Genomic DNA, 25,904 nt, shown 5'->3' on the forward strand with positions numbered 1-25,904 from the left:
CTTGGGGGCCTGTGGGTTGGACTCAGAGGGATGCTCCTGACCAATGGGGGCCCTGGTTCTCTTGCTGAGGATCCACAGCCTAGAGTTTCCCACCTTGCTGGGGACACCAAGGATTATTTCTTTGGGGTTGGGGAGAGTGTAACCACCTCGGGGTTTAGAAAGCATGGCCTCTTTAAAACTTTCTCTGGAAGCAAAGGAAGTACTGTTTGTTCCAGGGAACGGCGAGAGGGAGAGCGACAAAGTTTGTATGTCTGTACCTCCAGATCACGGCCTACAGCAAGCAAGTCCTCTCATAGTGAAGCAGCCAAGAACCAACCTGAAGCCTGGGAACAGCCAACTGGGGACGTCCCAGGACATGAGCCAAGTGGGGCACCATGAGAAGGATGAACCAGGGTCGGACTCAGTATCACTGTCACCCAGAGCTGTATGGGACCACGAGTACTGGGGCTTGTGACCTTGCACTGGGAATAGCTAGCTAAGTGGGGAGGTTGTTACTCTGTGTGGATTTGCAGAGAGCGGCAGAAGAGGGCACTGGAGGGGTTTGTTGGGGGAAGTTTACTGGCGCCGAAGACAACCTGGAACACCCAAGACTCACTGCTGGACTGGAACTCTGCCCAGGACTCCTGAACTCTGAGGCTAGACGCAGTGCTCAGCATCTCTCCTTTCATATTGGGGTACCACTGGGCCTGTGGAGCCTGGTGTGGGCTGTAACCGTGTTTTAGTGCTCTCCCCCCCCCATCTTCTCCCCCTGCTGTTTTTCTCCATTCATCCCTCTGTAAATGAATATTTCCCATTCCTATATTCATTGCGCTATTCCAGCGTGTGTGTACTTGGAGGTGGGGCGGGGAAGTTGGAACAGGTGCCCTGGGGTGGAAGGGAGTTTCCCTGCTGCGTCCCTGCAGAGCTGACTCCAGGCTGGCCATGGGGGCACTATAGTTACACGTCTATCTCTGCCTGAGCACCTTATCCATTTTAGATATGTTATTAGTAAGGATGGAAGTTTTTCAATTCCTCTCTCTCCCTCCCTTCCTTCCTTCACCTGCTGGTAAGTAAAGCTGGAAAGTTAAACTGTTGCAGGTTCTGATGATCCACATATTAAGTGGTCCTTCCTGCTGGCAGAACATGTCATTTGCATTCCATCACCTACACTGGCTGCCTATTGATTGCTAGATGGAAGTTATCTTTAAGTCCCCATGATGGAGTGCATTCCCCAAATTAAGCCAGGCAGGCCCAATCAACCAATTAAGCAGTGAGCAGGGGAGAGATTTAGGCTGCGAAGGGGTGGCTAATTGGAAGCAGGCTCAGCTGGTCATGAACAGGAGGGGCCTTTATAAAACACAGGAGTTGGGGACTACCTGAAGGCAGGCTGTAGTCACTTCCTGGGGAGAGAAAGGTGTGCTCAGGACTATAGAGGGCAGTCTATGCTTACTCCCTGAGAGGAAGGTGTTAGGAGGCTGGCAAACACACAGAGAGGGGAAGCCAGGTAGATAGGAGATGGTTCAGGGGAATAACAGCATAGTATAGGGGAGTGCAAACCTTGGTTGCTGATTAGAGGGCCTATGGGCTGGAACCTGGAGTAGAGGGCAGGCCTGGGTTCCCCTACCAGCCATGGGGGATGTGGCACAGACTAGGCAGAGGACAGTGGACTGCCTAGAATAATTTGTCCTGGAAAGACTTTGATACATCCTTTCTCCCCACCCCCAACGTAGGGACCTGGCTGGAGGGCTGAATCCCAAAGAGGAGGCTGCGGTTCCTGGGGTGAGAGGCTGATAGGCTAGACCCCGCCAGAGGAGAGCATGACACCTGGTCAGTACTAATGCCCAGGGCGGGCAGGAGGAGGTGCCACTAGCAGGGAGTGGACCCCGTGACTGTCCCTTGAATGGTTTGGGTCCTTACTTAACAAACCACTTCTCATGACTTACTGCTGCAGCCAGTGGAAGAGCCTAGGCTGGAACCTGCTAGCTTTAAAATAGAGGGTGCTGGTGTCAGTATTCTCCATTAGGGGCCCTGGCTCTGGAATCCGCTCCAAATCCCATCTGAAATAGCCTTGGAATCTATTGCCCGTCGGTGCACGTGTTCGCTTGAGTTGCTGTGGCGAGGTAGGCAGTAGAGCTGTACGGGGAGGAGACTTTTGTAGTGGCTGAGTTCTGCTGTCTGTTGGGGAGAGACGATTTTGTATTTTGCTGCTCTGTAGTAGCTTGTGTCAAGGCCTCTCGAGCATTGAAAGCCGCCCCTTCTTTGTTGTATAAAGCAAAACCAGTAACTAACAAGAGCTCACTCAGGCTTTGCTGCAAGCCTGGGGTATAGGGCTGCTCGTTGTGCTGCCCCCAGAGCAGTGCGGGAAGCAGTCTTCCTGTCAGCTGCCTAAGTCACAAATTGACTCTAGACTTGGAATAGTGTTTGTCCCAGGCACACTGGCTGATGTGTTTGGCTGGGCGGAGCATTCTCCACCCACTCCAGCTCACTTGTGTGTGTGGGATGTTACAGCCCTGCAGCAGCTGGTGACGCCCTGCCAAGTCACCCATGGGCTGGTCAGCAGGTGGAAGGGATTAAGGTACCTCCTCGCCCTCTTGCACAGGCATGTAGGCTGGGCCACAGTCTGTCCCATCATAAGTAAATACGTACTTGGAGTTAAATGATTTAAATAGTCAGAAATAAAAAACTGCCATTCAAGACATTGGGGAGAACTATTTTTTTAATGTCCACAGCTCCAGTAACTTAGAGATGTCAGTGTAAATAGCTTGGAATCGTGTGCGTGTCTAAAATCCCTGCTTCAGATAGATCTGAAAACCCACATCTTTAACTTCCAACTTTAGGAAGCAAGAAATAGATGCACTTCAGATAGCACAAGACTGGGGCATTCTGGGATTTAGAGTATCCCATAATTCCTTGCAGTAGCTGTGCCCATAAAGGGACAAGCGAAAGGGGAACCAGAAGAAATATTTATTTTAGTTAGCTTAACAAAGAAGTTTAAGTGTCTTGATCATCGTCTACAAGTCTCTATATGAGAAGAGATTTCTGATACTAAAGGGCTCTTTAATCTAGCAGGCACTGACAAAGCAAGATCCAGTGACTGGAAGCTAGACAAATTCAGATTAAAAATAAAGTGCACCTTTTTAACAACAAGGTTAATTAACCTTGGGAACACCCACCTTGGGTGGATTCTCCGTCACTTGGAGTCTTTAAATCAAGACTGGATTGCCTTCTAAAAGATGTGCTGTAGCTCAGACAGAAGTTAGGGGCTTGATCAAGGAATCTCTGCATAAGTTTCTATAGACTGTTATGCAGGAAATCAAACTAGATCAGAATGGTCCCTTCTGGTCTTAAAATATATAAATCTCTTACATATGCCCAATACCACGAATGATGATGTACCTTCAGAATAGGTACCGGCAGAAAGCATGTTTTTTCTTCACAGATATTTGTTTGAAACCTATGAAAATCAGGAAGGATTATCACTAAGGATAATGGCTGACTCCTGGGGATCTGAACCAAAACCCCTGATCCAAACACAGAGGTGAGGACTGTATTTGAAACTGTGGATCTGAATTTTACCTGTGGCTCCAGTCTTCATAATGCACTGAACACAAACTGTAAAATCACACACTCTCAAACGCCAAGCAGTTCTAAATCCACATCCAAACAGGCACAGGCGCTGACTCCATGGGTGGGGCTGGAGCAACCACAGGGGAAAAATGGTGGGTGCTGAGCACCCACCGGCAGCCCCCCTCTCAGCCCTTCCAGTGCCTCCTGCCTGCGGGTGGGCCCTGTGGATCAGTGCCTCCCCCACCCTCCCGCATCCTGCAAACAGCTGTTTTGTGGTGTGCAGGAGGCTGGTGTGGGAAGGGAGAGGAGTGAGGACGTGGCATGCTCAGAGGAGGGAGTGGAACTGGGTGGGAAGAGGCGGGTGGGGCCTTTGGGGAAGGGGTGGAGTTGGGGTGGGGCCTGGGGTCGAGAACCCCCTGGCACTTTGAAAAGTCAGCACCTGTGCAAACAGGCATTTTTATCTGGCACCAACCTCCGCATTAGAGGCTTATTCACTCCTGTGCAGGGAGTGAGCACAAAGTCTATGTGCTACTTAAATCTTTAGGTGGGACTTACGGAGTACCTAGTTCTTGTTCTGGACATGGATGAATCACCCAAACTCCTTAGTACTGACAACTTTCACCCTCTTTCAGGATTTCTCTTCTCCTCTCCATGTACGCAGATCATAACAACTGCAAGAAAACAAATCCAGTGTTCATTTAACATTTTAAATTGGCACCCTGCGGGTTATTTTAAGTCCTTGTGTTTGGCCTATTTTTTTAAAACTTTCTTCCTCCTGGCCTCTTTACAGCATTCTCTTGAATATTCTTTTCTCTGCAATGTGAGATAATGTAAAAAAAAAAACTTTTCAATTAGCTCTGACACTTTCATATGAAAATTGGTTTTATATTTGCTAAAGGCCTATAAGCAGTATTAGGGAAAGTAGATGAGATCTTCTCCCTATCCGGTGTTTCTGAATAACTACATATGGCCAGAGTGAAACTATGGGAAGATGAGAGATGAGTTACCTTAGGACATTGCTAGTGGTACCTACATTATGTTCCGTGTTTAGATGCCATGGTAATAAGCATCTTTGAAATATCTGCAACAGATGTGACTAGATTAGGTAGATGATGTTATGGGGCCAAATTCATCTCTGGTTTAACTCTCTTGATTTTGATAGAATTATGCCAAGAATGCATTTGATTTGATGTCTGCTTTTCCTGAAGTGGTAAATCTGTTGTATTTTTTAAAAATCGTAGACGCTTAAGAAATCAAAATCACTCCTTCAAATGCCTTTTGGAAGACATTTTAAAGTCCATTTAGTGCATCCTCTATCCATTGGACATTTATAGAGCAGGAAGCAGAAATGCAAGTTTCCCCACATTGGCCAGCCAATGTACTTCAACTCTGACCTAAAGGACCCACCTCTGTGGAGCTGGGAGATAGTTCAGTCTCTCTGCTCAGTCTGTACCTGGTCTCTGTACTGGAATTGCCAGAAAGGTTCAGTTGAAGTGGTTGGTTCTCCTCTCCATGGTAGAAGACCCATGTGGGACCAAATGCTCATTACACATAGCAAATGTCTGTGAAAGGTTAATGACTCTCAGGACTAGCTTGCACTGGAAACTTACATCAGCATAGCTACATCTCTTAGGGGTGTGAAAAAAGCCACACCTCTGGGAGATATAGCTATGCTGACCTAACCTGCAGGGTTGACAGCACTAGGTCAATAGAAGAATTCTTCCGTTGACCCACTACCGCCTCTTGGAGAGGTGGCTTGTGTGTGCAGATGGGAGGAGTTTCGCCATTACTGTAGTGAGCCTCTATGCTGTAGTGTTTCAAGTGTAGACATAGCTTCAGTTGCTCCACGCAGTTGCCAACCCAAATGTAGATAATTTTAAGGTTGTTAAATTATTCCCCACTTACAAAAACAGCAGTGAAACATGTTACACATTAGTTATAAAATGTCTGTCACAGGCAGGTTGATGTTTACATCCTTCAGGCACAGGTAGCTGGTTATCATGTCCCTTCCTGATCATCCTTTAGCAGAGCTATGGATAGTAACCTCACTTAATATTTCCTCACAAATTAATCTTTTCAGTCCCGTGACCATGTGTGATGCTTTGCACTGGAAGAAACTGTCATCCCCAGTGGGTACCATACACACCTCCCCTTCCCCCACGTGGTCTCTGATCCATTTAAATTCTATCCAGGGCTCCCGGAAGATGCATTGATTCCTGCATCTTCTGCCCAGCCCACATTTGGAGCTGTGCTGGTCAGCTCTGGGCCTCTTATCTCCAGGCAGACTTCCCACAACTAGGAGTCCCCACAGCTGAGGTTCCACCAGTTAGATTGAAATCTAGCTTTTCTGTGTACAGTAGGACTGGTAATGAGAATTCTTTTCTGTGGAAAAATTTCAGTGAAAAACTTCTGTTCTGTTCAAAATTTCCCCCCAAATTTTTAAATATTTCAAAAAAGCATGTTTTCCTATTACTCCTTTTCCTTTGGGGAGAGAAGGGGTCACAATGAACCCCCAAACCAAAAGAATATCACTTGGATTTTTGGATCAAAATAAGAATTTTTCATTTCAAATGGATTCCAAATGTATTTTTTGTTTTGAATGGTTTCATTTAAAAGTCCGGAATTTCAAATGAGGCAAAAAAAATTCTGAAAACATGTTCATACAATCCAAAAAGCTTTTTCATCAGTGCTGTGACACAAAAATTCAACCAGCTCCAATATATAGTGATTTTTATTTTGAATGTCAGTATTGTGATTGGGGTCCATGTGCTACTGTAATATAAAAAGAACTAAATTTGTCAAAGAACATGATAGCTACACAAATCCTGAAGGATGAAACATCAAGGATAGAGAAGCTGTTTGTTTGTTTTTTAGTATCTTATAAGAGGATTAACTAGGAGCAATGGAATGAAGTGAAGGGCTTGTCTACACTGCCCTGCAATTCAAACTACATGGATGTGAACAGCAGTGCACATCAAAATACTCTAACTTCCCTGTGTGGGCACTGCTGTTACAAACTAAAAGGCTCCCAGTTCATGTTTATAGTCCTGTTTGAAGAGGACTATGTATTAATGCAAAGTAGGAGTCTTTTAGTTTGCACCCGCAGCATATACATGGGGGAGTTACAGCTCAGCACTTGGGTGCACACAGCTATTCACACCCTTGTGATCTGTGTATCTATCAGAAAAATTTCTTGATGGGCAGATCCATTGGGCTGTGGGATGATATTATGAGGAGAGGCTGAGGGAACTGGGATTATTTAGTCTGCGGAGGAGAAGAATGAAGGGGGATTTGATAGCTGCTTTCAACTACCTGAAAGGGGGTTCCAAAGAGGATGGAGCTAGGCTGTTCTCAGTGGTGGCAGATGACAGAACAAGGAGTAATGGTCTCAAATTGCAGTGGGGGAGGTTTAGGTTGGATATTAGGAAACACTATTTCACTAGGAGGGTGGTGAAGCACTGGAAAGGGTTACCTAGGGAGGTGGTGGAACCTCCATCCTTAGAGGTTTTTAAGGTGAGGCTTGACAAAGCCCTGGCTGGGATGATTTAGTTGGGGATTGGTCCTGCTTTGAGCAGGGGGTTGGACTAGATGACCTCCTGAGGTCCCTTCCAACCCTGATATTCTAGGATTCTATGATATCCAAGCAGAAGTCCTATCACCTGAGATATTTAAAGCTAGACTAAAAAAAAGATCACCAGAAAATGTTATAGGGAACATGAATGGAATAGATTTTCCAATAGATATTTTCTAACTTGTCTGAATTCATGCAGGAAAAATTGCTTGTGGCTAAAAAAATACAATAGAACATCTTCCACTCATTATGTAAGTTACTGAATACTTAGACCCAAACATGTCTGTGACAGATGTAGAAAAATACCTTTTCTAATATGTCCTCGGATACACCTTGTCTGTTGCTAATCAATTGATTTTTGCCTAGATTGTGTCCTCTGCAATTTTGGGGTTACAATCTGTAAGTGTGTCTTCTAGTGGCTGATGCAGTACAGAATAACTGCTTGCCACTGCTAATGGAGTTTCTCCCTTACCTTAGCCGACAGAAGTTCATGCATTTAGTGCAGAAGGTCCTACATTCATCGCCTTCTCATCAACCATGCAGAGCTTGTTACAATGTGGTGCCCAATGTGGGACTAGTCCAGTGGGGTTCCGGATGCCCTTCCCTGGTTGGGGGAGGGAAGCACGAGGGAGGAAAAGTGAATGTTCTGTGTCCTCCTCCCCCACTGGTCAGTCCACTAGAGCAGGGGTTCTCAAGCTGGGGGTTGGGACCCCTCAGTGAGTCATGAGGTTATTACATGGGGGGGTCATGAGCTGTCAACCTCCACCCCAAACCCTGCTTTGCCTCCAGCATTTATAAAGGTGTTAAATACATAAAAAAGTGTTCTTAATTTATAAGGGGGGGTTGCACTCAGAGGCTTGCTATGTGAAAGGGGTCACCAGTAAAAAAAAAAGTTTGAGAGCCACTGCACTAGAGGATTACAGCCTACTTAACTCAAATGGTCTAGAGGTGTATGATGAAGGTCCCAGTTTGTTCAAACCCTGCTGATAACCCATGAGGAAGTATTTGTTACACTTGCACAGAAAATGCTTTAGATTAATCTATCAATATCTGTGCTAAGCTCATTATTGTGATATCTGCGGCATCATGAGGGTCATTAGGTGAAGGGCAGGTCGTTGACTAAAGGATCTGGGTAACAAAGAGGCTTTAATAGAAATCAGACCTTCAGAACTCTCTGCAGGCAAGTTATGTGGTGCATAGAGCTTTGAACACGCAGCGTTCAAAGACGTCAATTGGAAGCAGTTGTAGCTGAAGTTGGTCAGTTGTATGGAGACTGAACCGAAGAATGAAATGAGGCTGAGCTTAAACAAGGACCTTTTTGCTGTATTATCTTGTTGTCATTATTCCAATCCAGTTAAACCCATTGTAGCTAAACTAAAAGACAGGCTTGGCTGAATGGATGTTGGCAAGCTAGACCAAGGCTTAGAAGTAGAATAGAGAAATGTCAGCTTCTGAAATAATTTGCAGAGCCAACCTCCCTGAAACAGTGTCAGAATTTCTGCTAGATCCGCAGAACATGCAGCCGGATGAATTTGTGGATTGCCATCTCAGAAGTGCAATAATTAATATTCAGGACTACCTTCCTATATACTGAGGCAAGCCCCAGGAATACAGGAGGCAGGTACATTGGGTTTACTATGATCTATACAGACTTTTTTAAACAAGAGGTGTTTGTAGGAAAAGGCTACACCTTACAGGCCGTCAGGCTTCCACACAGCATGCCTTCTTGGTTTGTGTCTCTCGTTTACCAAGGAGAACACCCTGCCTGGTACGCTTTCTACATGTAAGAGGGTTTTATATGTTCCCATATCCCTAAGGGCAGCTAATCATCAAGAGGAGTCCTTACCCAAAGTCCCTCCACTTGGGCTGTAGTAGCCTGGCTTCTTAGCTGCTAACAGTTGGTGCCTCCACCTGACTGCTTAAGATAGTCAGGCATCCTCCCGTACCTCCCTACTATCCCCAACCCGCTACTTACCCCTTGACTTGCCTGACATCTTGTGTGTGTATGTGTATATATATATGTGTGTGTGTGTATATATATACACACACACACAATACACATACACACTCTTCTGATATCTCCAAAAGGGACGAACCAACAATCAATGTGCACTTAATTTACAAGGGGACATATAAAGGAAGCATATGAAGGAAAGGGGAAGAGGGATTTGGAGTGGATACCATACAACCCACAAGTAACATTCAACCCAGAGTGGATTTCCCTGGATTCACTAGTGCAGTTTACCCCACACTTGTGGGCTCTGTAATGTCGAACTCGCGTGCCTTGATGAGTCATTGCAGGCCTAAAGGTGCTTGAGTGTGGCAAGATTGTGAGGGAGTCAATTCACTTGGGGGCTAACCTCTCTGCGGCAGCAATAGTAGCTATGATCAGTGGGAAAAGTCCCGTCCCCTCCCTTGGTGTTTCTAAGCCCAGTTGCTTCCTCCCAGAGTAGTTTAGCAAACCCCTTTCAGGGCAAAATAGGCAACACCCCAGGCGAGGCAAGGCAGGCAGGAGACAGCTGAAGCACCCTCAGGCAAAACCGTAGTCCTGTCGTCCCCCCACTCCAATTGCTTAGTCAGCCGTCCATCCCCCAGGGTTTGCCCAGTCACGAGTCACTCAACGCTCCTGGCAAGATGAGCCCTTTGCAGTCTTCCTCATCTGTCATCTACCCGGCAGCAAGCTTTGCTTCCTTTTTCATCACCCCCATTAACATGGGTTGCATACAGGCATCTAATGTCTGAGTAGTGTAAGCAAACTGGGTGTGGGAGGTTGGGGCATGCTCATTAGGCTCCCTGTACTGGACTAATAGACTCCACCGATGGCAAGTAGGGCAGCTGTTTTGCAAAAGGACATGTGACCTGCATGGGTTGGGAGAAGCAGAGTCCCAAGAGCAGAAAGCAGGTTGTTTCCCCCTAACTCTGAGCATTTTGCAGTAGGTTAGTGATCTTGTTAACTTTCCAAGAGGGAAGCACTGGCAGTGTTAGTTATAGAAATGGGGGAAATTAGGAGGGAAAACTTTTATTTTATTTTAATGATATACCTTGAATGTTTGATTTTAGTCAAATTGTTTTAGTCAAATTATCTAACCAGTAGGATTCACCAGCTCTTTCTTATTTGCATGTAATGATAAGGAAAGGAGTCATTTACATTTTGCTGTTCCCAGTTTTGTCATTTTTTCTTGTAACCGCCTTTTTTATTTATATGCTTAATACTGATTGGTTGGCTAATTAGTTAGCTAACTGAATGATTCCACAGTCCAGCAGAGGAGGAGATAGGTTCCAACTGGAGATTTCTGCAAGCAAGAAAAGGGAAGATATAGTTGCAGTGCTTTTGACTCAGGAGACTGAGTAGAGCTGATGAACAAAGACCAGTGGTGGTGCTAGCCCTTTGGGGGGCCCTCCACACACAACACATACTCATAATTAATACGCAGCCTCTTTGAGCTTAGTCTGCTTATGCCTAGCACCTGCTCTGACAAAGACTCTAACTGAGACTCAGCTGAACTCAACCTAAACTTTTGGAACTCTGAGTTACTTCACATTGTGTTTCTGTAGGGACTGACCTGTTTAGAGTTTGGGTTTTTTTTTAGTTATATTTATGTGTAACTGTGAAGATAATGTCTATCTGAAGTCACTTAATTTCTGCTACGTAACAAGGCTATTATGATTCCTTATCTTTATAAGATTTTATAAAGTTGGTACTTAATTCTTAAGTTCATTCCTTTTGTTCTTTTTGGACTTGATTGTGGAGAGGTTGACCCTATGCAATTGTTGCTGAAAATCCTCAATGATTGAATTCTGGGTCTTCATGTCCTTTTCTGTAGGAGTTGTGTTGAAGCACTAGGAGAGGGGTAGTGAAGTAAACTCTTGCTCAGCCAAAGGTTACGACAGCATACGAGAAGTAAACATATTGTATTGGAGCTAGCCAAGTCGAATTGACTTTTCTGCTGGGTGTATCTTGCAAGAGCCTAACTTCCCAGACTTAAATATAGTTCATGCAATTTTGGTTACATTTGCTGTGTGGGTGAAAGTTCACATGTTTCATTCTGAAAGGTTAAACATAGAATAATTCCTCTGCTTTTTTTAAATTGAAATATCTCCCAACATTTCATGTGGCCAAAGCAGGACGGGTTCTGACCTAAGGTCTGGGAGGTTGTGGGGGAAGGTTGGGTGCTGCCCTTTTGGGGTGAGAGGTCCAGGGGTCAGCTGACCTGCAGGGCTGCCTGGGCTCAGCTACTTGCTCCAGTCTTGTGACCTGAGGCACAGGGTTGCTAGCGCACTCAGTCATATTTGTCCTGGACACCTCCCTGTCAAGGGGGCTGAGCCAAACCTGAGCATTGCTATAACTCTGTGCACCAGGGGGCAGGCTGCAATGCCCACACCTGGGAGCTGAGCCCAGCCAGCCCTGTGGGACAAGAGTTGCTTCAACTGGGACATGGGTTTGTGGATCAAAGTGGGATAATTCCACAAAACCCAGAACTATCGGGAGAGCTGGACAAAGTGATTACAATTGACTTTCTGCAATAATTATGGCACTACTTTGGTAGTTTAGCTCACTGCAGATCCATGCATTTCTGTCTTTTTAAGCTTTGCTCTTCCTTCCAGCGCCAGACTGTAAACAGTATAAAATGCTGCAGTTTGCATTTTAATTTCTCCTGGGAAGATTGACCACATAGCTAGAGCATCTCCCGTTCTTCAATGTCTCTGCTGACTTCCAGGCAGAGGTGTAGCCACAGATGGGTCTGCTGCCCACCCACTTAGCAGCCAGGCCCACCCGAATCTGACCAGGAGTGTAGGGCTGCTACAGTGGCCCGGAGCATCACTTGGGCACCTGAAATGCAGGGCAGAGGTATGTGGCCGCCCTTCGGAAACCTAGGCTGCGGCAGTTCTGCCTTGCCATTTTCTGAGCCGCCCCATGCATGTGCCCAGCTTGGCAGGTGGAGCACCAGGGCTAGGAAGAGAGCGTGGCGTCCGGGGAGAAGATGAGCTAGCACAGTCATTGCCCGTCCACCTGAAAGTTGGGGCCCACCCAAATTTCTACTCCTAGCTATGCCGCTGCTTCCAGGATGACAGGAGAACAATTTATCTCCAGACATAATATAGAATTATAGAAGCACAGGGTTAGAAGGGACTGCAAGGGTCACCTAGTCTAACCTCTTGCCCACATGCAGGATTTTCTGTGTCTAAACCATCCAAGGCCGATAGTTCTCCAGCCTCCTTTTGAAAACCTCCAGGGAAGGAGCATCCACAACTTCCCTAGGCAGCCTGTTCCATTGTCCTGCTGTTCTTATAGTTAGGACGCTTTTTCCACAGATTTAATTTAAAATCTGCCATGCTGCCATTGCCTCTTGTCCTGCCCTCTGTAGCGAGACAGAACAACTTTTTTCCATCTTTTTTTATGGCAACCTTTCAAATATTTGCAGACCACTATCGTGCCCCATCAATCTCCACTTTTCCAAACTAAACATACCTAATTAAGAACATAAGAACAGCCATACTTGTTCAGACCAAAGGTCCATCCAGCCCAGTATCCTGTCTTCTGACAGTGGCCAGTGCCAAGTGCTCCAGAGGGAATGAACAGAACAGGGATTCAAGTGATCCATTCCCTGTTGCCCATTCCCAGCTTCTGGCAAACAGAGGCTAGGGACACCATCCCTGCCCATCTTGGCTAGTAGCCAATGATAGACCTTTTTTTTTAACCTTGATATAGTCTTGGCCTGCACAACATCCTTTGGCAAGGAGTTCCACAGGTTGACTGCGTTTTGTGGAAAAAATGCTTCCTTTTGTTTGTTTTAAACCTGCTGCCTATTTAATTTCATTTGGTGACCCCTAGTTTTTGTGTTTTATGAAGAGTAAGTAACACTTCCTTATTTACTTTCTCCACACCAGTCATGATTTTATAGACCTGTATCATATCCCCCTTAGTCGTCTCTTTTCCAAGCTGAAAAGTCCCATTTTATTAATCTCTCCTCATACGGCAGGTGTTCCATACCCCTAATCATTTTTGTTGCCCTTTTCTGAACCTTTTCCAATTCCAATACATCATTTGGGAGATAGGGCAACCACATCTGCTCGCAGTATTCAAGATGTGGGCATACCATGGATTTATATAGAGGCAATATATTTTCTGCCTTATTATCTATCCCTTTCTTAGTGATTCCCAATGTTCTGTTTGCTTTTTTGACTGCTGCTGCACATTGAGTGGATGTTTTCAGAGAACTACCCACAGTGACTCCAAGATACGTCAGTTACTAGAGTTTACTAGGATTTAACTTCCACTTTTTAAGGATGCCTTTTTGCCTTTCACTGCTTCTTCTACTTTGTTTAGCCATGGTGGCTCTTTTTTGGTTCTCTTACTATGCTTAATTTGGGGTATACATTTAAATTGAGCCTCTATTATGGTTGTCTTCAAAAAAGTTGTCCATGAAGCTTTCAGGGATTTCACTTTTGGTACTGTACCTTTTAATTTCTGTTTAACTAACTTCCTCATTTTTGTAGTGTTCCCCTTTCTGAAGTTAAATGCTACAGTGTTGAACTGCTGTGGTGTTTTCCCTGCCACAGGGATGTTAAAATTAATTATATTATGGTCCCTATTACCAAGCAGTCCAATTATATTCATCTCTTGGATCAGATCCTGTGCTCCACTGAGGACTAAATCAAAAATTGCCTCTCTTGTGGGTTCCAGGACTAGCTAGAAGAAGCAGTCATTTAAGATGTCAAGAAATTTTATCTCTGCATCCCGTCCTGAGGTGACATGTACTCAGTCAATATGGGGATAGTTAAAATCCCCCATTATTATTATTGAGTTTATTTTTATAGCCTCTCTAATCTCCCTAAGCATTTCGTCACTATCGCCATCCTGGTCAGGTGATAGGTAATTTATCCCTACTGCTATATTCTTATTATTAGAGCATGGAATTACTATCCATAGAGATTCTATGGTACAGTTTGGTTCACTTAAGATTTTTACTTCATTTGAGTCTATGCTTGCTTTCACATATAATGCCACTCCTGTTCTGTCCTTCTGGTATATTTTGTATCCTGGTATTACTGTGTCCCATTGATTATCCTCTTTCCAACAAGTTTCTGTGATGCCTATTGTCATAAATATAAAGGGAAGGGAAAGCACCTTTCTGTATACAGTGCTATAAAATCCCTCCTGGCCAGAGGCAACATCCTGTTACCTGCAAAGGGTTAAGAAGCTCAGCTACCCTGGCTGGCACCTGACCCAGAGGACCAATAAGGGAACAAGATGCTTTCAAATCTTGGGGGTGGGGGCGGAGAAAGGCTTTTGTTCATGCTCTTTGTTTACACGTTTGTTCTCTCTTGAGAGTGAGAGGCCAGACAGAAATCCATCTTCTCTAACCCATCCTAATCCAAGTCTCCAATATTGCAACCAGTATAGTTAAGCCAGGCAAGGCGGATTAGTTTATCTTTTGTTTTATGTGAATTTTCCATGTGTTTAGAGGGAGGTTTATTCCTGTTTTCTGTAACTTTAAGGTTTTGCCCAGAGGGGGATCCTCTGTGTTTTGAATCTGATTACCCTGTAAAGTATTTTCCATCCTGATTTTACAGAGGTGCTTATTTTACCTTTTCTTTAATTTAAAATTCTTCTTTTAAGAACCTGACTGATTTTTCATTGTTTTTAAGATCCAAGGGTTTGGGTCTGTGCTCACCTGTACAAATTGGTGAGGATTATTATCAAGCCTTCCCCAGGAAAGGGGGTGTGTAGAACTTGGGGGGGATATTTTGGGGGAAGACGTCTCCAAGTGGTCTCTTTCCCTGTTCTTTGTTTAAAACGCTTGGTGGTGGCAGCATACTGTTCATGGCCAAGGCAAAGTTTGTACCTTGAAGTTTTTAACCTAAGCTGGTAAAAATAAGCTTAGGGGGTCTTTCATGAGGGTCCCCACATCTGTACCCTAGAGTTCAGAGTGGGGAAGGAACCTTGACATGGTGGCAGAGTGGTGGGATCATTTTGAACCAAAAGAACAGACCTGAAGAGGGTTTTTTTTTTTGTTTTTTTTTAAGCTGAGAGCAGCTAGAGGGTTTTCTGTCTCTTTGCCTGGAGACAGAGGTGTTAGGTTTTTTACAAAGGGATTTTTCTTTTTTGAGCCGGAGTTTTCTCTACCGAAAGGCAGGGTAGTTAACCTCCTGCAGGGAAATTCACAAGTTTTTGTTTATTTCCCCCCCAGACTCTCGGGTATAGCTAGAGTTAAGCACAAACAAAAGCCTTTCCCTCCCCAAGATTTGAAAGTATCTTGTTCCCTTATTGGTCTTTTGGGTCAGGTGGCAGCCAGGTTAGCTGAGCTTTTTAACCCTTTACAGGTAACAGGATGTTGCCTCTGGCCAGGAGGGATTTTATAGCACTGTATACAGAAAGGTGGTTACCCTTCTCTTTATATTTATGATGCCTATTATATCAATATCCTCATTTAAAATGAGGCACTCTAGTTCACCCATCTTATTATTTAGACTTTTAGCTTCTGTATATAAGCACTTTAAAAACTTTTTAGCTGTCTGCCATTATATGGTGTAATTGAATGGGACTCTCTTTCATTTGACTGTTTCTCATCAGATCCTACCTATATTTTATCATCTTCCATCCTCTCCTCCTTACTAGGATATGGAGAATCTCCATTAATAGATCCTCCCCCAAGGGATGTCTCTGTCCAAACCACATGCTCCTCCACACCTGCCGGCTTTCCCCCAGCCCTTAGTTTAAAAACTGCTCTACAATCTTTTTAATTTTAAGTGCCAGCAATTTGGTTCCATTTTGGTTTAGGTGGAGCCCATCCTTCCTGCATAGGCTCCCCCTTTCCCAAAAGTTCCTTCAGCCTTTGCTCATATGGCTCGCATTCCATCCCTTTGATCAAATTGTCATTTGCCTGTGGACCCTTTCCAGTTTCGTTACATCCTTTCTATACAGTGGTGACCGAAATTGGACACAGTACTCCAGCTGAGGCCTGACAAGCCCCAAGTAGTGGTACTATCACCTCCTGTGACTTGCATGCTATGCCTCTGTTAATGGAACTTAAAAGTGCATTTCCTTTTTTTATTATTTTATTTATTTATTTTTATTTTTTGGAACGGCATCACATTGCTGACTCATGTTGAGGCTGTGATCCACCACGACTCCCAGATCTTTCTCAGCAGTGCTGCTGCCAAGCCAGTTATTCCTCCATTCTGTATTTGTGCATTTGGTTTTTCTTCTCTAGTGTGGCACCTTACCTTTATCTTTGTTGAATTTCATTTTGTTGTCTCTAGCCCAGTTTCCACTGTTAAAGATCTAGTAATGCTTAGAAAGTGCAGACTCTGTTTCGGTACCAAGCTTTTTGTTGCGGAGCTCTGTCTGAAACTATCTCAAATTCTGCCCCCTTCTAGGACGGTAACAAATGCACACTGTAACTTTAAAATATCATTCACTGCCTACCTGGTGATGAGCACTTCTCCTTGCCCCATGAGAGCTTTCTGGTGGCTGTTCTCATTAAAGTAGGTAGCTTCCTTTTTTGTTTTACGTCCGTTCAGCTTTTGTTCTGAGTAACTGCATTGTGCAGAGAACAGCCAAGGTTTACATGGTGGTGTTCGTTACCTTCATTGTTGTTGCCGAGATGTGTATGTTTTTGAGTTTGACTTCCTTCCTTAATAAGGAGATTACTGAAGAAAATGTACCTTACAGGGTGGATCAAAGGTATAAAAACAAATACAAGGCTTGAAATCATATAGAAATTTGTCATGAGCTTGTATTGATGATTGGTGATTGGCTGTTCCAAAACTTCACTCTTCTGCTGGTTAGAAACCATCTCATTTCAAGGATAAACTAGTTGATGGCCAGTTTGTATCCATTTGTTCTTGTGCCGACATTGCCTCTTTCCTTAAATAACTCCTCTCCCTCCCTGGTATTTATCCCACTGATGTATTTATAGAGTAATCATGTCTCCCCTCTACCTTCATTTGAGTAGGCTGAACAAGCTAAGCACTGTTCTTGGGCTGTGGAGCCCCGGAACAGCTGGGGTCTACATCCCAGGAAGGGGGCCCCAACATTGAACTCTCTACTCCAGGAGCGTACCTGAAAGGCCAGACATAGCCAGTGTCTAGATGCTGCCCAGACTCAGTAAGCTTAAAAGCATATGGGATCCAATGTTTTTTCAATTTAATACAGCAGCTCGGTGACCGTTCTCAAGGGGCAGCTCAGGTAGGGTTGTTGTAGTAATAGAGCTGTTCTGAGATGAATGGAAACTTATAACAGTATGGTGTCGGAAGAAAGGGCAACAATCCTAATGTCCCTTCTTACACCAGTGTTGCCTCTCTGACAAGTGGTAGTAGGTGTCCAGGGCCTTGCAGGTCAGCACCCCCAGTGGAGGAGAAATCAATGACACTGATTCTGGGGCTATTCTAAGTGTATCTTGTTTTATTTACACACCTCCATCAGTCCTGGAACAGAGGTGGTCACAAACAGCGTGCAGGCAATCCCCTTTTACAGGGATTTCAGCCCAACAGCAATGTCTAGTTCCAAGGGAGCACCTTGTTCTCAAGAATTGCCTTCAGTCAGTTCACAAGGCTCAGAGCAAACTCTTGTTGCTCACACAGCTCCCTCAGCACAGAACCAAAACCAGCAACACTTAGCATGTTTCCTCAAGATGGAACAGTTGCTTGCACCCTAAGGAAAATAACTTGGTAGACTACATGCATGAGCGTTAGCTGATAACACCTGCCATACGATCAGTGAGATTTTCTTTAATACAAACAACAAAATAGAAATGCTGGCATATGACTGGGTGCACAACTCTCAGCCTGTCAAGGTCTAAATGGCAGCTACAAGGGCAAGCAGAGACGCAAACTGTGAGACATAAAAACATGACTGAGGCAGGAACATTTGAGGCCTCAGCCCAGCGACGGAACTTAAGCAGGGCCCCTGCTGGTCTGACTTGCAGTATGGTTGAAGATCTGGGAGATGAAGCAGACTCCCTGCAGTCACCAATCTACATCTGAGCATAGATCAATCCTAGTGGAGAATCAGGGCCCAGAAGCTTATTTTTGTGACCAAATTTCCTGCTTTAATAATATGAAGAAAATGATGGTGTTTTTGTTTGAATCCTGAGCCCAGTTCACTACCTGAGTAATTAAGCTGAGTGCTGGGGAGTTCTGAGAATGAAACCTCACCTGTTGCCAATGTTCAGTAGGACCCCCTGCACAGTCTTGGGGTTGAAGTAACTTTTATGAGAGGAAAGGCCTGTGGCTCTACAAAGCAGGGCACTCACCAGTCCCCCCACTCATCCCTCTTGTGCCCCATCATCACTCTCAAGTAACCCCTGTACACTGGGGCACAGTAACCCCTCTCCTACCACCCCGGGAAGGTCTTCTACATATGCGGTGGTTGTATTAACCCTGTATGGATCTCAATATCCTGTTCTGCTTTCCCCTTCATGCAGGGGTCTCTGCACGTGCAGTGCAGGTTATTTCAAAGAGCAAATGAAAAGGAATAATTCACTAGGGGGCAAAAGTATTCCTCCTCCAGAGGTGCACTCTTACAATTTATAACTACAGTAGCAGATTACATGGCACGCTGGAACAGTGATAAAGTAAAACAGACACACTGTATTAACTCACCTATAGTAATCAGTCTTCTCATTTTATAACCCAGATACGACATATTGTTTACGTGACTCTCCAGAATGATCTCTCCAAGAGAGAATGAGTCACCCTACACACTGCTGCAAAGATTAAAGAGTCCGCCACAGCCTTAATGTGCTTCACTTTAGCAGAGGCAACATTTTTGTAATAAAAAGGAACAAAATGTAGAAGTTCAGGCTTCAGCCACTTCCCCTGAATGGTCTCTAAGGCCTTGTCTATATGGGTAATTTGTCATTCCGTAATCAATGGCCAACCACTGTTGTCTGAGGTGACGCATAGGGGCGGCATGTGGGATCAAGGGCCCCCCAGATTGGCCTGCCTGGGGGCAGGGAGAAGAGCTATGTCTTCTCACTGCGCCTAGTCCCTGGCATGCTTGGCCCCTGGCAGCCAGGCCTGGATGGGGAGCAAAGGGGGTGGGACCAGCGGCTTCTCATGCCAGCTGCTCTGGGTCACTGCTCCATGCAGTGTAGCGGCTGTCTGAGAGAGCCTGGCTGAGCCGGAGTCCCTCTCCCCCCTGGCACATTTCGAGCTCATTCAGCCCCTGTCTCTGGCAGCTGGGCTGGGGAGGGGGGAGGGCGCGACCTACTGCCACCTCCCCTGCCAGGCTCTCTCAGGCAGCTGCTGCACTGCACAGAGCAGCGACCTAGAGGGGTCACCTTCAGCCGGGTGAGAAGTGACTCCATCCCACTCCCCAGTCAGGCCTGGCTGGGGGAGGGTGGCTCAGCAGGAGAAGGACAGAGCCCCCACCCCCCACTTGCAGGTAACGGGGGTGGGGAGAGCACAGTGGCCCAGAGCTGGGCACAAGGGAGGGGGGGTCACTGGACAGAGAGGAGATGCATGGGGCAGTCCTCTGTCCTCCCCTTTAGATTGTGCCCTTCCAGTATGGGGAGGCATGCATCTCTGTTTTTTGAAGTTGCTCCAGAGCAGACAAAGCAAGCTACAATTTACTCTGGTGGAGAGAACCCCCTGCTTGAAACCAGAGTACACGCAACTGGAGTAATACACAGCTTTCCTTGTCAACTCTTGGCACTTTCCTGGGGTCAGCTACTTTGGCAGCTAGTCATCAGTTGCTGGAGTCAGAGGAAGTCCCCAGTGTAGGTGAGGTCTTAGATCCTGAAATGTTCCTGGAAGTTATATTCTCTTTCAAAGAGAGCTGGTAGCTGTGGGGAGTGTGTACTTGCATTCACATTTTGGATGGAAAATCGTGTTTGGTTGTAATACTGTGGTAGTGCATTCTTAACACCTAAGAGGAGAGTCCCAGCCCTGAAGATCTTGCTATCCAAGATATAACGAGTAAATTCAAATAGGAGGGAGAAAGGGGAGGAAGTTCAGAGTAACGCTGATAACGATCATGTGGCTACACAAAATGGCGAGTGCGCAACTTGCTGAGTGTTGCTACTTCCCCAGAATTGGAGCATCTGGGGTGGGAAGGAGGGGTCTTTTAAATCTGAGATTTCAGGCTTTATTGTTTTGCCATTGGGCCAGACGTGCCCAGAACTGAATCGCCATTCCTAGGCAATGACTTTAGCTGCAGCCCTGTTTTGGGAATCTTGTTAAAGCAACTTTTAAAGTAGGAAGGGAAACTACTAGACAGAGGCACTGCAGTGCAGGAGAGAAGGGAGAGGCTAACACACAGCTGTTCTATTTGTAATGGATTTGACAACTTCACATTACCAGCCACGCTTATGTGTGCACCTAATGTTGTTTACTAGTGGGTACACTTTTGTGTACAGAATGTCGTTCACCCTGTGGAGGGTAATTGGCCATTTACATGTGCCATGTCAGGGTGATAGGCTACTAATCACTAGGCAATAGGTTCTGGAAAAATTATTCAGCCAAATACCTCCACAAAGCAGAATTTCAGTGTAACCACACCATGGAGCCATCATGAATACTCCTAATAATCCAGTTCTATTCTGATTGTGTTAGTTCATTGGAATCTTAACTCCATAGCATCTATAGACTTTGATTTTGATCTGGGGAGTTGTTTAGCAGGTGGTAATTTTAGAAGCTGGATAAGAGGAGCTGCCTGCCTATTAGATATAGGACCATACTTAACAGCCTTATGCGGGGTAGGGTTGAGTTTTCAGGATACTGGAGAAAGGAAAGCTTTCAGAGCATGTCTGAATGTGATCATCCAGCCTACTGTAGTCCGGATAGTGGAGATAATATTTAATAGTGACATTATACAAATCGGGCAGGGTATAGACATGTTACAGTAACTTGTGCCCAATAAATAGGGGTCTCCTCCACAGTTTTTGTGGCTTAATCACTTCCTAGAACTGTAGGTGTGTACTGTTTCTTCATATCTTGGGGAGGGGAGGGGCTGAGTCTGGGGAAGGTTCAGGTAGAAGCTCTGTAATTAAGCAGAAAGAGACGGTAGCTTTAGGGATAACGCTGTTCTCGCAGTTCTTCCTTAGTGTTTGAAGAAAGTGACTCTTTCTGTGATTCCATACCACTGTCCCATGACAATAACTACTTAAAATCCTAGGAATGACCCCGAGGTTGCTCCTGCATTTCTTTTTTTATAGCCACCTTATTATAATTTTGTATTTTTTTTTTTTTACGATTGACATTAAGGGAAACAGTCAGACCTGTGGTAAGCATCTTCAGTTCCACTAATATCAGAGTTGGATTCTCAGTCGTTCTAAAATTGAGCCCTTAACATTATTTTTTGTTCCATAGAAGAATCTAGTGATCTGATTTATTAGCCATGAAATGACTGTTATGATATTGGCTCCTTGTGGGAATTTAAGATTTGTATCCTCTCTTATGCTGGTAGGCTGGTATTTTCAGTGAGGCATAAGGGACATGCCAATCAATGGGAGCTGGACACTTTTATGTTCACATTGTACACAAAGAGATAAAAACATAAAATACTTTTTATGGAAAGTTGCAGAGTAACGCTGCTTTTTCGTAGAATTCAGAACCGTAATACAAAAGAACCCAAAAACAGAGAGACAAAGCAGGCTGCTCTCTAAGGCAGAGAGGCTCATCTCAACCCACCTTGCTCTAGGCTAACTAAGGCCCAAATCACACACTTTCTCACAGAGCCCCCTAGCCTACAAGCAGGACCAGGAAAACCCTAAAAGCTTGAAGTGCTAGCTTGTAATTTTAACATAGCTGTCAAGGCACCTCACTCCCTTATGCCCCTTGAGAAATCCTAGCCTTATGATACAAAGGTGATTGACTATCCTCTGGACTGAACCACCCCGTCTATTAGTTTTGTCCTTGTTCCATCAACTTCTTGTAACCAAACCTTTATGGTAATGGCAGTACCAAACTCCTGACACTATCTGTAAGCAAGTAAACTTGTTTGACACCACAACCATGTTCTGCATTCCCTGATCCATGCTAAAGACACCTATTAACATCAGCAAGCATTGGATTGGGGTTTTTATCATGCAACACTAAGAGAGGAGCATATCCAAAAGGAATCTACAGCACAGTTTCATGCACTCCCTTCTTTGCTGTATCTGTTGTCTCTCATTATGGCACATTCAAACCAAGTTAGTCACAGGCTGATTTGGTTGCCCTCTCCTTTATGTGTAATTGCTTATTTCAGGTTGCTTAGTGACACACTTGTCAGAGATTAGACAGACTTTTTAAGTTTACTACTAGTGTAATAATCAGCATGGAAGCTTGCTATACGAAGAATGTAATTGTGAAGAAATACAAATCAATAGAAGTCTAATCTAAGTTAAACTGAGTTTTAGAGATTAATCAAATCTTAATTACAGACCAGTTCACCCCATCGCTAGCTATCACTACATTCATTGATCGAGCATTCATGCTGGCTCTGTAAACTATGTATCACATTTTAACGTTAATGTCATTAAACATTCTACAATCATAATCTTTTCAATTGCAAATTATTGCCTTTAGTATGTGCTGTAATAACGTTAATTAGGGCAAACTCTTAGGGCCGGATTCCGATACTGTTATTTGTATTTATCATTCTTTAACCACAAGCATGCCCGTTGACTTCTGTAGGACGCTACATAAAGGAGCTATTCATAATTTGTTTATGGTAGTGCCTATGATATGCTAGTCACTTTCCAAACATTGGAGAGGTGGGTTGTCCTTGCCCCAGATAACTCAGTCTAAAGACAGATAGACAAGTAGACAGAAGTTAAAGAAAGGGAACGAATGACTTGGAAAAGGAACGAGGTGGCAAAATTTGTAGATTTATACAATTGTTTAGGATAGTGAGGAACTTCAGAGGGACCTAACCAAGCTGGGTGAATGAGCAACAAAGCGGTAGATTAAATTATTAGAATCAGGCTACTAAGTGCTACTAAGCTTAGTCCTGGATCAGTGCTAGGTGTTGTATAAATGTGGAATAAAGAAATGGTCCCTGCCCCAAGGAGTTTATAATCTAATCAATGTTGAGTAAATGTGATGCACATTAGAGGAAAAAAATTAAACTTCTCTGTGATGGGGGTAGACCGACCCCACACTGACTAAGGAGGGGTTAATGAGAGCCTGTGGGCCCAGTTACACCATCTCGTTACACCTCTGCAAGATGTCATGCCTGGAGAGAGGAGATAAAAGAGGAAAAGCCCAGCTCAGCTGTGACTGAGTGGGAGAGGGAGTCAAAGTCTTGAGCTAGACCTGGGAAGGAAAGCCTGGCTAGGGCCAGAGTCTAACTGCCTTGAAGCTGCTTGGAAAGAAGGATCAGCTGGGGCTAGAGCCTATATATAGACTCCTAAGTGTCCCAGCTGCCTTGGAGCAGGTACGCCTGGTGCAGAACCTTTTTGTTTCTTTTGTTCTTCAGCTAATTTGGGTCCCCTTTGTTTCGAGACCTGCAGAAGAGTCAGCCCAGGAATGAGACTGTGAGAAAGGCCTAGCTGCAGACCACAGTAGGAGGCCGCCCAGGGGTACAGCAGAGGGTTTGGACAAACAGACTTCATCTGTTTTGTACAGGGTGCCTGGGCTGGAACCTAGAGCTGAGGGCTGGCCTGTGTCCCCGTGTCGGCCCACCTAGAAGGGGTGTGTGAAGACCCTGGAATCCAAGCTGGCAGACCCAAAAGCCTGAAGTTGGGCCAAACCTCTGGCGTGATGCTGCTAGAGCAGTGACGTCTTGGACTCAGATTTCCTTGGAAGGGGCAGAACTAAAGTGACCTGGCTGGAGGGCCAAGTCATGGGAAGGGAGCACATCACCACAGGGCCAGAGCAGCTGTCTGCAGGGGATCCCAGAGGAGGAGAGCCGCTACAGCACACCTTCCCCACAAAGGGGCTTGCTTGCAGTGGGTAAACTCTTCTGCATATGCGTAACAGAGTCCTGTATTGACATGTAGCAGTATCCATTCAGGAAAAGGGCCTGGGCATGTGGACAGCTCAATGAAGACCTCTGCTCAATGCGCAGCTGCAGTCAAAACAAACAAAACAAAACAAGATCTTAAGATTCATAAGGAATGGATGGAAAAGAAAGGCAGTATATATTATAATGCCATTGTACAAATGTGGTCATTTGCCCTCATCTGGAATACCGTGTGCAGTATTGCACAGGGATATTGCACAGTTGCAGGGGGTTCAGAGACAGACAGCAAGAATAATTAGGAATATGGAAAAAAAACTCTCCTGAAAAGAGAAGAAAAACACTGGAACTGTTTATATTAGAAAGGAGATGAATAAGAGATGATCTGATAAAAGTATGCGATATAATGAATGATCTAGAAAGGTTGGTTGGGAATTTCTGTCGTGTCCCTCATCCCCGATCTCATCACACAAGAATAAGGGGACATTCAATCAAATTAAAGGCAGCAAATTCTAAACTGAAAAATTAATTCCGCCACTGGTCTGCTGTGCAAACTTTGGTAAGTCCCTTCACTTCTCTGTGCCTCAATTTCCATTTATAAAACAGGGGTGGTGATACTGACCTCCTCTGTAAAGCACATTCAAATCTAGTGATGAAAAGCTCCATGTAAGAGCTAGGTGTCTGTACGGCTTTCATATCTTCAGGGACATCTTCAGTTTTCAGAATACAAACCCATCTGCATTCATGGTGGAAGGAAAGCGATGCTTGTGCCCCACGGGAGTTGTGAGTAGTCCTTCTTTCCAGTAACAGGCTAAATTAAGTTTACCAAAATGCATTTCATTTAGCCTCACTAAGACAGTTATCCTGTATTAGATGAATGCCCGCTGAGTATTAAAAGGATATTTATTTGAAGATTAACTACAAGGCTGAGTAGTTTATCCCAGTGAGGCAACTGGATTAATGAGCACCCATCCTATTATCCCTATTATGTTACAAATGATGACCCAGTTTTCATACTTTATTAGTGAATTAAAATAAATCTAAACTACAGTCTCCTGGTTCTCCTGGTTGTGTCTCTTGTGCTGAGCAAAGCTGCTGGCTTGAGTCCTGTCTGGCTTCAGAATCATCTATCTAGTTAGGGAAGGTTTGGTGCTCATGCCATTGGCTGAAATTTTTGCAAAGAGTATTGGACGAAATGGGCAAAGCAAGAAAATGCAGTCTGTTTCTTTCTTTACTGCCTCAGATCTGATCAAAGCATTGAGAATGGGGGACACAGAGATCACATTTGGGAGAAGGGCAGAAGTTTTTTGTTTAGGACCAGATTTCTGCCACCTTTATACTTCTTGAGTAGTCCCTTGCTCTGCAAGTAACTTCACTGAATTCAATGGGGCTACTCAGAGGAAGGTATTACTCAACACGTAAGTCAGTGTGATGGCTGCCATCTTGACCATCAGCAGGGGACTAAAAGCATGAGTTGCTACTGCTTAAGCTAAAGACACAGGGCTCTCTACTTGGAGTTGCAATGCAATCATATTCTATGTGAATCAGGCTTAGAAGGGGACCTGTAATGCACATTCACCCGCACCGTACATCAGCAGGAACTAACCTGCTAATTTGGGTTGACCAAATTGAATTTCTGAGGTGCTTGGCAACTATCTATTTACAGTTGGGGACTCTTAGAGAAGGAGTCCGTGTCCTAGCCAGGCTTAGAAGTCAATTCCTGTCTTTCAGGTCTCTGACCTAGTCATTAGTCCACATCTCCCTCTAGATCTTTAACTTTTCTTTGATGATAAGTTTGCTTTGCGCTGCCTAATAGTATCTCAAAAGAATCTGCATCAGCCGTAGGAAGCAAATATCACACCCCTGTATTATGCAATTTTAAGTAATGGCCAGAGC

The 25,904-nt window shown here is 44.7% G+C and overlaps 1 long non-coding RNA gene across 4 annotated transcripts; it reads left to right on the forward strand.

Moving 5' to 3' along the window:
* Positions 1-1,302: 1,302 nt before the first annotated feature.
* LOC122464781 lies at positions 1,303-25,058 on the forward strand. 4 transcript variants are annotated; one of them, XR_006289141.1, is made up of 4 exons: positions 1,372-1,393; positions 1,710-2,099; positions 3,419-3,517; positions 23,675-25,058. It is a non-coding gene; the product is annotated as an uncharacterized LOC122464781 (long non-coding RNA). The 4 variants fall into 4 exon arrangements; XR_006289138.1 differs by having other exon boundaries at positions 1,303-2,099; positions 23,526-25,058; XR_006289139.1 differs by having other exon boundaries at positions 1,303-2,099.
* Positions 25,059-25,904: the final 846 nt, after the last annotated feature.

This window comes from Chelonia mydas, chromosome 2, assembly GCF_015237465.2.
Source record: "Chelonia mydas isolate rCheMyd1 chromosome 2, rCheMyd1.pri.v2, whole genome shotgun sequence".
Lineage (NCBI taxonomy): Eukaryota > Metazoa > Chordata > Testudines > Cheloniidae > Chelonia > Chelonia mydas.